Source organism: Oncorhynchus nerka, unplaced genomic scaffold, assembly GCF_034236695.1.
Source record: "Oncorhynchus nerka isolate Pitt River unplaced genomic scaffold, Oner_Uvic_2.0 unplaced_scaffold_707, whole genome shotgun sequence".
Taxonomy (NCBI): domain Eukaryota; kingdom Metazoa; phylum Chordata; class Actinopteri; order Salmoniformes; family Salmonidae; genus Oncorhynchus; species Oncorhynchus nerka.
This window is the reverse complement of record NW_027040469.1, coordinates 237,775-253,052: the sequence shown is the minus strand read 5'-3', so window position 1 is coordinate 253,052 and position 15,278 is coordinate 237,775. Positions and strand designations below refer to the sequence as shown.

General features: G+C 47.9%; 1 pseudogene; it reads left to right on the top strand.

Moving 5' to 3' along the window:
* The first annotated feature begins 653 nt into the window (after positions 1-653).
* LOC135571182 (protein asteroid homolog 1-like) lies at positions 654-5,402 on the top strand (annotated as a pseudogene).
* The last annotated feature ends 9,876 nt before the right edge of the window (positions 5,403-15,278 follow it).

The window sequence follows — 15,278 nt, the reverse complement described above, 5'->3', positions numbered from 1 at the left end:
CACCACCATGGTAGCCCACACCACCACCACCATGGTAGCCCACACCACCACCATGGTAGCCCACACCACCACCATGGTAGCCCACACCACCACCATGGTAGCCCACACCACCACCACCATGGTAGCCCACATCACCACCATGGTAGCCCACACCACCACCACCATGGTAGCCCACACCACCACCACCATGGTAGCCCACACCACCACCACCATGGTAGCCCACACCACCACCACCATGGTAGCCCACACCACCACCACCATGGTAGCCCACACCACCACCACCATGGTAGCCCACATCACCACCATGGTAGCCCACACCACCACCACCATGGTAGCCCACACCACCACCATGGTAGCCCACATCACCACCATGGACCACCACCATGGTAGCCCACACCATCACCACCATGGTAGCCCACACCACCACCACCATGGTAGCCCACACCACCACCACAGTAGTAACCCATTTCCGACTGTATTATTTTCATATATGATTTCCCATAAACTAGTCTAGACCTGCTCAGCAAGTGACCATACAGAGATTAGGGAGATGACGTATTGAAAGGGAAACTTAACGAAATGTAAACCCTTCCTTTGTAATGATCCTATAAATAGTCCTGTGACTGAACCTCCTCACTTCGAGAGACATCATATCCTAGAAGGATCTCATCATGGGTATCAAGGGTTTGGCCAACTTTATAGGTGACCATGGAGAGATTTTAACAAATGATAATTTCAGAAACAGCAAGGTAGTCATAGATGGTTGTAATATCTACCACTCTCTTTATTTGACCTCATGTGATCAGCAGCATGGAGGGGATTATGATGTATTTGAGGACCAGGTCTGCAAGTTCTTCAAGGCGCTGAGAGATTGTAGCATTGAACCTTATGTGATTATAGATGGAGGCTCCGACCCCACCGACAAAAAGTTTGAAACTGTCAGAAAACGAGCTGAATCAAAGATCGACACAGCCAACAAGTGGTCCAAGGGGCTTCGAGGGGCCAGGTTAATACCAACCCTTGCCAGACAAGTCTTTAAACAGGTTCTCTCCAGCTTAGGGGTCCCGTTCGCACAGGCCCTTTCTGAGGCAGACCAAGAAATAGCCTCACTGGCTCAAAAGTGGAAGTGTCCGGTCTTGTCCAATGACAATGACTTTTATATTTTTGACATCCAGGCAGGATATCTGCCTTTCTACCATTTTCAGTGGCAGAACGCGTCAGTGCAACGCTGGAGTTCTCAAAATTACATTCCCTGCAAGCGGTACACCACAACAAGCTTCTGCAGACACTTCAACATCAACAGACAGCTTCTCCCAGTCTTCGGTGCCATCGCAGGAAACGACTATGTCAACTTGTATAAGATGGGCTTTCACATCAGGTGGGAAGACAGCTTGTCGATGGAACCGAATTGGAAGCACGGTAAGTTTGAACATATTTCGCGTATACCGAAGTAAACATAACTACTACAGATGCATTCAGGTCGTCTAGTGGTTAGAGTGTAGGGATGGCAGGTAGCCTAGTGGTTAGAGTGTAGGGACGGCAGGTCATCTAGTGGTTAGAGTGTAGGGACGGCAGGTAGCCTAGTGGTTATAGTGTAGGGACGGCAGGTAGCCTAGTGGTTAGAGTGTAGGGACGGCAGGTCATCTAGTGGTTAGAGTGTAGGAACGGCAGGTAGCCTAGTGGTTATAGTGTAGGGGCGTCAGGTAGCCTAGTGGTTAGAGTGTAGGGACGGCAGGTAGCCTAGTGGTTAGAGTGTAGGGACGGCAGGTAGCCTAGTGGTCAGAGTGTAGGGACGGCAGGTAGCCTAGTGATTAGAGCGTTGGGTCAGTAACCAAAAGCTTGCTAGATCGAATTCCCGAGCTGACAAGGTGAAAAAAATCTGTCGTTCTGCCCCTTAACAACACAGTTAACCCACTGTTCCTAGGCCGTCATTGTAAATAAGAATTAGTTTCCCGAACTGACCTGCCTAGTTAACAAATAATGATATAGATACAGTGGGGAGAACAAGTATTTGATAGACTGCCGATGTTGCAGGTTTTCCTACTTACAAAGCATGTAGAGGTCTGTAATTTTTTTATCGTACGTATACTTCAACTGTGGGAGACGGAACCTAAAACAACAATCCAGAAAATCACATTGTATGATTTTTAAGTAATTAATTTGCATTTTATTGCATGACATAAGTATTTGATCACCTACCAACAAGTAACATGAGGTGATGGGGGCAGATGAATGGCACGACATTGGGCCTCGGAATCTTGTGACGGTATTTCTGTGCATTCAAAATTTCCATTGATAAAATGTGATTGTGTTCATTGTCCGTAGCTTATACCTGCCCTTACCAACCAACTCAACCAGTTTTGGGTTCCAGATCCAGAGAACAAACAACCCAACCCGTTTTTACAAATTGTGTGCAGCAGCTTGTCTATTACGATGTTTCATTTCCAAGTCAGATGGAATAGAAAACGTTTTATATAATATAAACATTCCTCCTCCTTTTTAGGTACCATTCTTTCTTTGTGTTGTCTGACCATGAATTTAAACATTTATATTCTGGTTAGAGCCAGTTTGTGCTGTTCTGTGAAGGGGAGTAGTACACAGCGTTGTACGAGATCTTCAGTTTCTTGGCAATTTCTCGCATGGAATAGTCTTAATTTCTCAGAAAAAGGATAGGCTGACAAGTTTCTGGCCATTTTGAGCCTGTAATCGAACTCACAAATGCTGATGCTCCAGATACTCAACTAGTCTAAAGAAAGCCAGTTTTATTGCTTCTTTAATCAGTACAACAGTTTTCAACTCTTCTAACATAATGGCGAAAGGGTTTTCTAATGATCAATTAGCCTTTTAAAATGATAAACTTGGATTAGCTAACACAACGTGCCATTGAAACACAGGAGTGATGGTTGCTGATAATGGGCCTCTGTAGCCTATGTAGATTTTCCATTACAGATTACATATTTTTTTTTACATTTGTTAGCATTTTTTTCAGACCTCTACATTTTTTCTGTTGATGTGATTTAAGCATTGACATGGACTCAGAACATCAATTTACGTTGTTTTTCTCTCTGAATAATTGTAATATTGAGAGTAAAAAACAGAATTTGGAATAATTCAAAATAACATTTTATAGGCCCCCTTAGAGTTGTTATTTGACTATTATAAACACTATATTATATATATATATATATTATAACAATACCACAATACCCCATAATGACATCACAATACCCCATAATGACATCACAATACCCCATAATGACATCACAATACCCCATAATATTATATATATATATATTATAACACTATATTTGACCAGAAAACACATCTCTTGTACAAGGAACAGGGGAAGAGTTGCAGGGTTGAGGAGAGGAGAAGAATTTGACGATTTGAAAGCTATTTTAAAAAATGAGTAGCTCGTGACAATCCATTTTCTTTATGTAGCTGTCATGCTAGAAAAGGTTGGAGGGATCTCCAGCCTGCTGTACAGGCTTCCTTCTTTTCACTCTGTCAATTAGGTTAGTATTGTGGAATAACTACAATGTTGTTGATCCATCCTCAGTTTTCTCCTATCACAGTCATTAACGTCACCATTGACCTCAAGGTGAAATCCCTGAGCGGTTTCCTTCCTCTCTGGCAACTGAGTTAGGAAGGATACCCGTATCTTTGTAGTAACTGGGTGTATTGATACACCATCCGAAGTGTAATTAATAACTGGTGTAATTGATGGTCAAAGGGATATTCAATGCCTGCTTTCATTCAAACATAAAGATATAAAACTTATATTCATGATATATATATTTCATATATAAAAATATATATATATATATTTTATATATATTATATATATATGTTTTTTTTTTTGTGCTTGGGAAGGGGTTGTCTTTTTCAACAAGTTGCTGAAATGGCTGGCCAGTTTCAGGAGAAGCAGGAGGCCTTGGACAATGTGCCTCTCCTCATTGGTCATGGTAAAACAACATGGATGCTGCCCTCCAGGCCCTCTCTCAGGGCATAGAAACATACCAGATTCAACCCGAATGCCTGGAGCATTTCTTCAATGATGGCAAGGCTCCTGTTCCCGGCCTTCTCCCAAACCATCTGAGTGTCCTTCCAGACTGGACCCTGCTGCCGTTGACGAAGGGGACACTTCCCCCCTACATGATATACATTCTGCAGCGGAGGCCAGTGATACAGGGTATCCAAGTGGAAGATCACAGCTTACCCAGTGGGAACATCACCTCTCGGCCCATACGGCAGGTATTCTACGGGCTGCTGCTGGGTGAAGGGAGGGAAGTGGAGGAGTATGACAGGGAAGGGAAGAACCTGACCAGCAGCAAGGTTACAGCCATCCTGCCCAGTGCTGCACAACGACTGCAGCTGGACACACTGGATCAGGTATGTCACATGTGATATAGTATACAGTATATAAGTTATATATACATGTGATATAGTATACAGTTATAAGTTATATATACATGGGATATAGTATACAGTATATAAGTTATATATACATGTGATATAGTATACAGTATATCAGGTATGTATACATGTGATATAGTATACAGTTATATATAGTATGTATATGTATACAGTATATCAGGTATGTAGACAGTGATATAGTATACAGTATATCAGGTATGTTTACATGTGATGTAGTATACAGTATAATATAAACATACTGCTGTTGATTCTGAAATTAATTCTCATTCTCTTGTTCTGTTTCTTAGACTCCATATTTTGAGCGGCTTGAGGTATTTTTGGAGACCGTTGGTGTGTCCCAGTCCACTTTGAATGGTGTCCCACCTCATCTGGGACTTCCTGTGGCTGTTACCTACTACTGGCTGAGGCACGCCCATCCCCAACCAGACCGTCCTCTCCTGCAGGCCCTGCTACTAGGACTTGTGTTCGGAGAGCTCTGCAGACAGAGGAAGAGCCAGAGAGGTATGGACCAGAATATGAATGAAAACACACACACAGCCACACACAACTTGGAATTTATAAATAAAGTGTGTGAAGTGCAGCCAATGACTCCTCCACTTCTTGTGTATCGGGGTTTATAGAGGAGGAACCAGTGTTGGAGAGGATGAGAGGGCTGATTCAGAGACGTGCTATGAGTCCAGGCCTGGGTGTGGTCCACGTCTATAACCAATGGGATCGCTGCATGAGGGATGGCCTTGACCTGAACCAACTGCTGTGTTCCCTCTACCTGAGCCTCAGTGTGCCTGGTAAGGTGTCCCTTCCTAAAACAACCCTAACCTCTAACCTTTAGAGTAGACCAGTGGTATTCCTTTACATTGTATTCTAGCCCAGCAGCAACACAGCTAATTCAACCCTTTGTTGTTTCCCTATTGGAGTCTAGGCTGTACAAGGGAACTGCTGCTGCCACCAGCCCCATTCTCTCCTGATGGAAGACCAACAGAGCCATGCTGGAAGCCAGGAAGGAGACCACTGGACAACCTGACCCCCTCTGCAGATTCTCTCCTGAGGAAGAAGAGGATGTTGAAGACTGGAGGAGGTTGTACTGAAGTCCCAATTCCCACTGCAAGAGGAAGGAAAGATGTCTGTCAGCTGTAAATATCAGAGCCACTATACAACTGCTGAGTTATAGATATAGGGACCACTATATAGGACCACTATATAGGGACCCAATTTTTTGTGACATTTTAGTGACAGAAGGCCTGGGTAGGAAGGCCCCACTTGCATACACACACACACACACACACACACACACACACACACACACACACACACTCATGAAGTAGTTTCACTTTCATTCACACACAGAGCATAAAGAAGAATGAACATCGATAAGAGAATTTACATTTATTTAAATAAAATAAGAAAAAAAGAGAAGAAATTAATTGGGAATGAAGTTTATTGAAATGATCATTAAAGGTTAAATAGGTTAAATGTTGAAAGTTGAAAACATTGGGAAATATGAAAGGAGGATTAAAGTAGTGCAGTAATAGAGGTTTCTAGCTTGAGTTGTAAATCCACAGGTCAGAACAGCCAGGCAGGAGGTGGGGGGTTAGTTGGTGCTGAAAATGTACCTCATGAGCAAATGCCGTATTAGGTGTTAATGCATCATTGGAGCAGGAGTTAGCCACAATGAGTTAGCAGACAGGAAGACTGTTAGCCACAATGAGTTAGCAGACAGGAAGACTGTTAGCCACAATGAGTTAGCATACAGGAAGACTGTTAACCACAATGAGTTAGCAGACAGAAAGACTGTTAGCCACAATGAGTTAGCAGACAGGAAGACTGTTAGCCACAATGAGTTAGCAGACAGGAAGACTGTTAGCCACAATGAGTTAGCAGACAGGAAGACTGTTAGCCACAATGAGTTAGCAGACAGGAAGACTGTTAGCCACAAGGAGTTAGCAGACAGGAAGACTGTTAGCCACAATGAGTTAGCAGACAGGAAGACTGATGGTAGAAAGGACTCTCTTTGAGCTGGAAGAACCTGTCGACTGCTGGAACAAGATTTTTGCTTTCGCTTTTTAGCTTGAGATATTTTTAGGTTTTTATTCTACTTGGTTAAAGTAACATTCTCGGAGGAATCGTTAAGGTGACCTCATTGACAGAAGGTCATCTTGATCATCTTGAGGGGGAGACAAAGAGATGTTTATAAATTGTAGAAGGTTTTTCTTGTTATTATTGTTTTGAAATATTGTGCTTCTGATAAAATTGTGATCGACAAATAACATTTTATTGGCACATCCCACTAATGGTTTAGTTAAAGGGCGCTGGAGGCATCTATAAAGTTAATTAATGGTTGATTTGATCTTATCATTGATTTGTGATATTGATTTGTGATTGGTTGATTTGTGATATTGATTTGTGATTGGTTGATTTGTGATATTGATTTGTGATATTGATTTGTGATTGGTTGATTTGTGATATTGATTTGTGATTGGTTGATTTGTGATATTGATTTGTGATTGGTTGATTTGTGATATTGATTTGTGATTGGTTGATTTGTGATATTGATTTGTGATTGGTTGATTTGTGATATTGATTTGTGATTGGTTGATTTGTCATATTGATTTGTGATTGGTTGATTTGTGATATTGATTTGTGATTGGTTGATTTGTGAAATTGATTTGTGATTGGTTGATTTGTGATATTGATTTGTGATTGGTTGATTTGTGATTGGTTGATTTGTGATATTGATTTGTGATTGGTTGATTTGTGAGTGGTTGATTTGTGATATTGATTTGTGATTGGTTGATTTGTGATATTGATTTGTGATTGGTTGATTGATCTGGGATTTTTTTATGGCTGTTTCTGGAATAAACTTGCTTTATTGTTCTGAAACCCTGTGTCATCAATGAGTTATACCAGTGCTTTTCTCTAGGTTTCTGAAATAGACTTGATCACATCAAATCAAATGTATTTATATAGCCCTTCGTACATCAGCTGATATCTCAAAGTGCTGTACAGAAACCCAGCCTAAAACCCCAAACAGCAAACAATGCAGGTGTAGAAGCACGGTGGCTAGGAAAAACTCCCTAGAAAGGCCAAAACCTAGGAAGGAACCTAGAGAGGAACCAGGCTATGTGGGGTGGCCAGTCCACTTCTGGCTGTGCCGGGTGGAGATTATAACAGAACATGGCCAAGATGTTCAAATGTTCATAAATGACCAGCATGGTCAAATAATAATAATCACAGGCAGAACAGTTGACACTGGAGCAGCAGCACGACCAGGTGGACTGGAGACAGCAAGGAGTCATCATGCGGTAGTCCTGAGGTATGGTCCTAGAGCTCAGGTCCTCCCCCAGAGCTCAGAGAGAAAGAAAGAGAGAAAGAGAGAATTAGAGAGAGCATACTTAAATTCACACAGGACACCGGATAGGACAGGAGAAGTACACCAGATATAACAAACTGACCCCAGCCCCCGACACATAAACTACTGCAGCATAAATACTGGAGGCTGAGACAGGAGGGGTCAGGAGACACTGTGGCCCCATCCGATGACACCCCAGACAGGGCCAAACAGGAAGAATATAACCCCACCCACTTTGCCAAAGCACAGCCCCCACACCACTAGAGGGATATCTTCAACCACCAATTTACCATCCTGAGACAAGGCCGGTATGTCCCCAGTCCCCCAGCCCTAGCCCACAAGATCTCCGTCCAGTCCCCAGGCTCAGGCATACCCAAGGGGGGAGGGGGTATATGCGTAATTTTAGCATCTGGTTAGTTAGTCTGTCGGGAACCTGAGTTGTTGGTATAAAGGAGCCTGAGACCCAGCTATAGGTACTGAGTGTCCCCCAGCCCTTGGTAGGAGTCATATCCCAGTCCCCCAAAGTCCCCTCTAAGCTCAGGTATATCCCAGTCCCCAGCCCTACGAGGGACTAAGCCCCAGCCCAGGGGTATATCCCAGGGCAGCCCATTCAGTGTGCTGAGGTTGAAACTCTTGCCCGGACGATCCTGAAAAGGCACCAGGTTTATTGGTTCCCAGGGTGAGGGAGCAGAGGCACTCGACTTTGGGGATATCCCACCCCCAAACCCCACTGCTCAAGGCCCCAGTCCCCCAGCCCCACCGCTGAGTTTGAGGAAGAGTCCCTTGCTGTGTACTAGGTCAGTAGAATATTGACCTGCCATTGGGTAGACCCTAGGGTGAGTTCAATTGTTAAATCCTGCATAGGTGGTATTTTAGTTTTGACCTTAAATAAGGATCTGCCCCTTTTTAAATTTTCCCAGTCCCCAGTCCCCCATGACATACCCATATCTAACTGCCTGTAGCTCAGGCCCTGAAGCAAGGATATGCATATTCTTGGTACCATTTGAAAGGAATTTGAAAGTCCCCTAGCTCTAGCTCTCAGGTATATCCCAGTCCACCAGCCCTAGCTAGCTCAGGTATGTCCCCAGTCCCCCAGCCCTAGCTCAGGTATGTCCCAGCCCCCCAGCCCTAGCTCAGGTATATCCCAGTCCCCCAGCCCTAGCTCAGGTATATCCCAGTCCCCAGTCCCCCAGCACCAGCCCCAGTCCCCCAGCCCTAGTATATCCCAGTCCCCAGTCCCCCAGCCCTAGCTCAGGTATATCCCAGTCCCCCAGCCCTAGCTCAGGTATATCCCAGTCCCCAGTCCCCAGCCCTAGCTCTCAGGGTATATCCCAGTCCCCCAGCCCTAGCTCCCAGTCCCCCAGGTATATCCCAGTCCCCCAGCCCCCCCAGCCCTAGCTCAGGTATATCCCAGTCCCCAGTTCCCCCAGCCCTAGCTCAGGTATATCCCAGTCCCCCAGCCCTAGCTCAGGTATATCCCAGTCCCCCAGCCCCAGCCCTAGCTCAGGTATATCCCAGTCCCCCAGCACCAGCTCAGGTATATCCCCCCCAGTCCCCTAGCCCTAGCTCAGGTATATCCCAGCCCCCAGTCCCTAGCCCAGCTCAGGTATATCCCCCCAGTCCCCCAGCCCTAGCTCAGGTATATCCCCAGTCCCCAGTCCCCAGCCCTAGCTCAGGTATATCCCACCCCCAGTCCCCCAGCCCTAGCTCAGGTATATCCCAGTCCCCCAAACCCCAGCCCTAGCTCAGGTATATCCCCCCAGTCCCCAGTCCCCCCAGTCCCCCAGCTCAGGTATATCCCAGTCCCCAGTCCCCCAGCCCTAGCTCAGGTATATCCCACCCCCAGTCCCCCAGCCCTAGCTCAGGTATATCCCACCCCCCCTAGTCCCCCAGCCCCCAGCCTAGCTCAGGTATATCCCAGTCCCCCAGCCCTAGCTCAGGTATATCCCAGTCCCCCAGACCTAGCTCAGGTATATCCCAGTCCCCCAGCCATAGCTCAGGTATATCCCAGTCCCCCAGCCCTAGCTCAGGTATATCCCAGCCCTCCAGGTATAGCTCCCAGTCCCCCAGCCCTAGCTCAGGTATGCCCTCCCCAGTCCCCCAGCCCTAGCTCAGGTATATCCCAGTCCCCCCAGCCCCCAGCCCTAGCTCAGGTCAGGTATCCCAGTCCCCAGTCCCCCCCCAGCCTTAGCTCAGGTATATCACCCCCAGTCCCCCAGTCCCCCCCAGCCCCCAGCCCTAGCTCAGGTATATCCCAGTCCCCAGTCCCCCAGCCATAGCTCCCAGTCCCCCAGGTATATCCCAGTCCCCCCCCCAGCCCTAGCTCAGGTAGCTATCCCAGCCCCCAGCCCTAGCTCAGGTATATCCCAGTCCCAGTTCCCCCAGCCCTAGCTCAGGTATATCCCAGCCCCCAGTCCCCAGCCAGTATATCCCAGTCCCCAGCCCCAGCTCAGGTAGCTCAGGTATATCCCAGTCCCCAGTCCCCTAGCCCTAGCTCAGGTATATCCCAGTCCCCAGTCCCCTAGCCCTAGCTCAGGTATATCCCAGTCCCCAGTCCCCCCCCAGCACCAGCTCAGGTATATCCCAGTCCCCCAGCCCCAGCTCCCCCAGTCCCTAGCTCAGGTATATCCCAGTCCCCCAGCCCTAGCTCAGGTATCCCATCCCCCAGCCCTCCCCCATTCCCCCCTAGCCCCTCAGGTATATCCCAGTCCCCCAGCCCTAGCTCAGGTATATCCCAGTCCCCAGTCCCCCAGCCCCCAGCCCTAGCTCAGGTATATCCCAGTCCCCCAGCAGTCCCCCAGTCCCCCAGCCCTAGCTCAGGTATATCCCAGTCCCCAGTCCCCCCCAGCCCTAGCTCAGGTATATCCCAGTCCCCCAGTCCCCCAGCCCTAGCTCAGGTATATCCCAGTCCCCAGTCCCCCCCAGCCCTAGCTCAGGTATATCCCAGTCCCCCAGTCCCCAGCCCTAGCTCAGGTATATCCCCCAGCCCTAGCCAGGTATATCCCAGTCCCCCAGCCCTCAGCTCCCCCAGGTATATCCCAGTCCCCCCCCAGCCCTAGCTCGGTATATCCCAGCCCCCAGCCCTAGCTCAGGTATCCCATCCCAGTCCCCCCAGCCCTAGCTCAGGTATATCCCAGTCCCCCAGTCCCCCAGCCCTAGCTCAGGTATATCCCAGTCCCCCAGTCCCCCAGCCCTAGCTCAGGTATAGTCCCAGCTCCCCAGTCCCCAGCCCAGCTCAGGTATATCCCAGTCCCCCAGTCCCCTAGCCCTAGCTCAGGTATATCCCAGTCCCCAGCCCTAGCTCAGGTATATCCCCCAGTCCCCCAGCCCTAGCTCAGGTATATCCCAGTCCCCAGCCCTAGCCTAGCTCAGGTATATCCCAGTCCCCCAGCCCCTCAGGTATATCCCAGTCTCAGGTATATCCCCCAGTCCCCCAGCCCTAGCTCAGGTATATCCCAGTCCCCAGCCCTAGCTCAGGTATATCCCAGTCCCCCAGTCCCCCAGCCCCCTAGCTCAGGTATATCCCAGTCCCCCAGCCCTAGCTCATATCCCAGGTATAGCTCCCAGTCCCCAGCCCCCAGCTCAGGTATATCCCAGTCCCCAGTAGCTCAGGTATATCCCAGTCCCCAGCCCCCAGCCCTAGCTCAGGTATATCCCAGTCCCCCAGCAGCTCCCCCCCCAGCCCTAGCTCAGGTATGTCCCAGTCCCCCAGCCCCCAGTAGCTCAGGTATATCCCAGTCCCCCCCCCAGCCCCCAGTCCCCCAGTCCCCCAGCCCTAGCTCAGGTATATCCCCCAGTCCCCCAGCCCAGCTCAGGTATATCCCAGTCCCCAGTCCCCCAGCCCCCAGCCCTAGCTCAGGTATATCCCAGTCCCCCAGCCCCCAGCCCTAGCTCAGGTATATCCCAGTCCCCAGTCCCCCAGCCCTCCCCAGTCCCCCAGCCCTAGCTCAGGTATATCCCAGTCCCCCAGCCCCAGCCCTAGCTCAGGTATATCCCAGTCCCCCAGTCCCCCAGCCCTAGCTCAGGTATATCCCAGTCCCCAGCCCTAGCTCAGGTATATCCCAGTCCCCCAGCCCTAGCTCAGGTATATCCCAGTCCCCCAGCCCCCAGCCCTAGCTCAGGTATATCCCAGTCCCCCAGCCCAGCTCAGGTATATCCCAGTCCCCAGCCCCCAGCCCTAGCTCAGGTATATCCCAGTCCCCCAGTCCCCCAGCCCTAGCTCAGGTATAGTCCCAGTCCCCCAGCCCTAGCTCAGGTATATCCCAGTCCCCCAGTCCCCCAGTCCCCCAGCCCTAGCTCAGGTATCCCAGTCCCAGCCCCCAGTCCCCAGGTATGTCCCAGTCCCCCAGCCCTAGCTCAGGTATATCCCAGTCCCCCAGTCCCCCAGCCCTAGCTCAGGTATATCCCCAGCCCCAGCCCTAGCTCAGGTATATCCCAGCCCCCAGTCCCCCAGCCCTAGCTCAGGTATATCCCAGTAGCTCAGGTATATCCCAGTCCCCCAGCCCCAGCCCTAGCTCAGGTATATCCCAGTCCCCTCAGCCCTAGCTCAGGTATATCCCAGTCCCCCAGCCCTAGCTCAGGTATATCCCAGCCCCCAGCCCTAGCTCAGGTATATCCCAGTCCCCCAGCCCCCCAGCCACTAGGATCTCAGTCCCAGCTCAGGTGAGCCTCCTTCAGGTATACATCAACAAGCCGCATGGGAGGCCTACTCAGAGTGGAGGGGAGCTGGAATATCAGGGCTTAGACTCTGTTTCCTAAATGGCACCCCATTACCATTGGGAGTCACTCTTAGACTCTTTTCCCAACAACCCCTGGGAGATCTGTTCCCACCATGTCCCATTACTTGCTTCCCACCTGCCAACAGATCTTTCCCCCTCCAATTAGAGACAAGCAACCCAGATTAAGACTCTATCTGTCTCTCTCTCTGTCTCTCTCTCTCTGTCTCTCTCTCTGTCTCTCTCTCTCTGTCTCTCTCTCTCTCTCTCTCTGTCTCTCTCTCTGTCTCTCTCTCTCTCTCTCTCTCTCTCTCTCTCTCTCTCTGTCTCTCTCTCTGTCTCTCTCTCTCTGTCTCTCTCTCTGTCTCTCTCTCTCTCTCTCTCTGTCTCTCTCTCTGTCTCTCTCTCTCTGTCTCTCTCTCTGTCTCTCTCTCTCTGTCTCTCTCTCTCTCTCTGTCTCTCTCTGTCTCTCTCTCTCTCTCTCTCTCTCTCTCTCTGTCTCTCTCTCTCTCTCTCTGTCTCTCTCTCTGTCTCTCTCTGTCTCTCTCTCTCTCTCTGTCTCTCTCGTTCTCTCTCTGTCAATTCAATTTCAATTCAAAGGTTTTATTGGCATGGGAATCATGTGTTAACATTGCCAAAGCAAGTGAGGTAGATAATATATAAAGTGAAATAAACAATAACAATTAATAGTAAACATTACACATACAGAAGTTTCAAAACAATAAAGACATTACAAATGTCATATATATATACATACAGTGTTTTACAGTTTTTCTCAGTCGCTTTGGTGCATTTTTCACATCATCCCTAACATGTGCAAAATAATAAGTGCATTTCTCAGAACAATTTGTACAAACTGCAATATACAATAGATGTGTTTCTAAAGCTAGTCAGTCACTAAAAATCCTTAGTACATCTCTCAAAAGTAAATATTCATGCCAATGATCATGTCAGTGTTATCAGAATGATAAGTCATTGAGTCATTGTTCACGAACGAGGTCGTCAAAATGTTTAGGCATGTTGTCAATGTAACTGTGTACTTTGACAGTATTACCTGATGTAAACTTAGGCTACAGTTTGGATGACAGTTACGGTATTGAAAATGCACAAGGCTGCACTTCTATGGCATATATCAATTTTAACAGTGCTATTTACATATTACTGTATGTGGGTTATTGATTGAAAGAGACTGGACAACCCAAGGGGCACAAAGGGAAAAACAACTAAATTAGAAAGAAACACAGGAAACCACCCCTAAGGCACAGACGTTCCTGTCTGTCGGCCCACATATTCTCATCCACATCACACCGGATATTTTCCCTTCCAATGCAACATGGAAAGAATCTTTTGGAATGCCTTATCCATCCTCTGCAGGCGTCTACTGTGATGTCCTCACATGCTGCATCCATTGCAGCCAGCAGGGTCCTCTGTGTGTGTGGCTGACGATCGTACATCTTCCACCTCCATGCTGAAAAGAACTCCTCAATCTTTTTTAATTTTTTAAAATTGTACCTTTATTTAACCAGGCAAGTCAGTTAAGAACACATTCTTATTTTCAATGACGGCCTGGGAACAGTGGGTTAACTGCCTGTTCAGGGGCAGAACGACAGATTTGTACCTTGTCAGCTCTGGGGTTTGAACTCGCAACCTTCCGGATACTAGTCCAACGCTCTAACCACTAAGCTACGCTGCCGCCCTCTGGGTTAAGGAATGGTGAATGAGGTGGGAGGAATTCTATGAGCATCCTCGGGTGGGTCACAAACCATTGCCTTATGATGTTTGATCGATGGAAACTCACATTATCACAAATGACCACATACTTTGGCAAATCCTCTCTAAACAGACCCCTCTCATCATCAGGGATGAGAGCCCTGTAGAGAATCTCTAAAAGGTTGAGTAGATGCTGGGTGTTGTATGGCCCTATAAGGGGGATATGGGTTAGGACACCATGCTCCGAAATAGCAGCACACATGGTGATATTTCCTCCCCGTTGGCCTGGCAAATCCACAGTAGCTCTGTGACCGATGATATTCCGACCTCGCCTTCTGCATTTGGTCAGGTTGAAGCCAGCCTCATCCACGTATACAAAGTTGTGAGAGGGTTCACTTGATTCCAACTCCATTATACGCTATATCCCAGAACACAAAGTTGAATTTGTTTTGGTAAGGAAGAGTGACATAAAATGTACATATATTGCATGTTCCTTCCACAGCAATGGAAATGTGTGCAGTTTATGCTTACTGTACTATGTATCACTATAAAATGTTGCTATAAAGTAGTTACATAGATATATGTTTTACCTGTACATACGGGTACCGTAGCTCCTTAACTCTGTCCTCATTCCTTTGGAATGGTACACGGTACAGCTGTTTCATACTCATCTGGTTTCTATGCAGCACCCTGTCGATGGTTGAGATGCGAACCGTATGGATGTTTTCAAAGACATCGTTGTCTTCTATAATGGTCCTTTGTATTTCCCTGAGTCTCATGGCATTGTTTCCTCGGACCATGGTGCAAATAGCCTCCTCCTGTTGAGGTGTGAAAAGGCGTCCTCTGCCACCGGTTTGAGGTAATCTTGCAGTCCTATGTGGGGAAAAATGCAGTGATGCATCGCACACTTTCACATAGACAAAAACTATGCGAACACACATTTTACTGTAAAACATACAGGTTGGTGCATGTAAGGTGCAGTGTGTATCTGTATAGAGTGTATTTCTGTATGCTGTGAAATACAAGTGGACTACTGTAATATGAATCATTGTAGGAAGTATACAGTATAC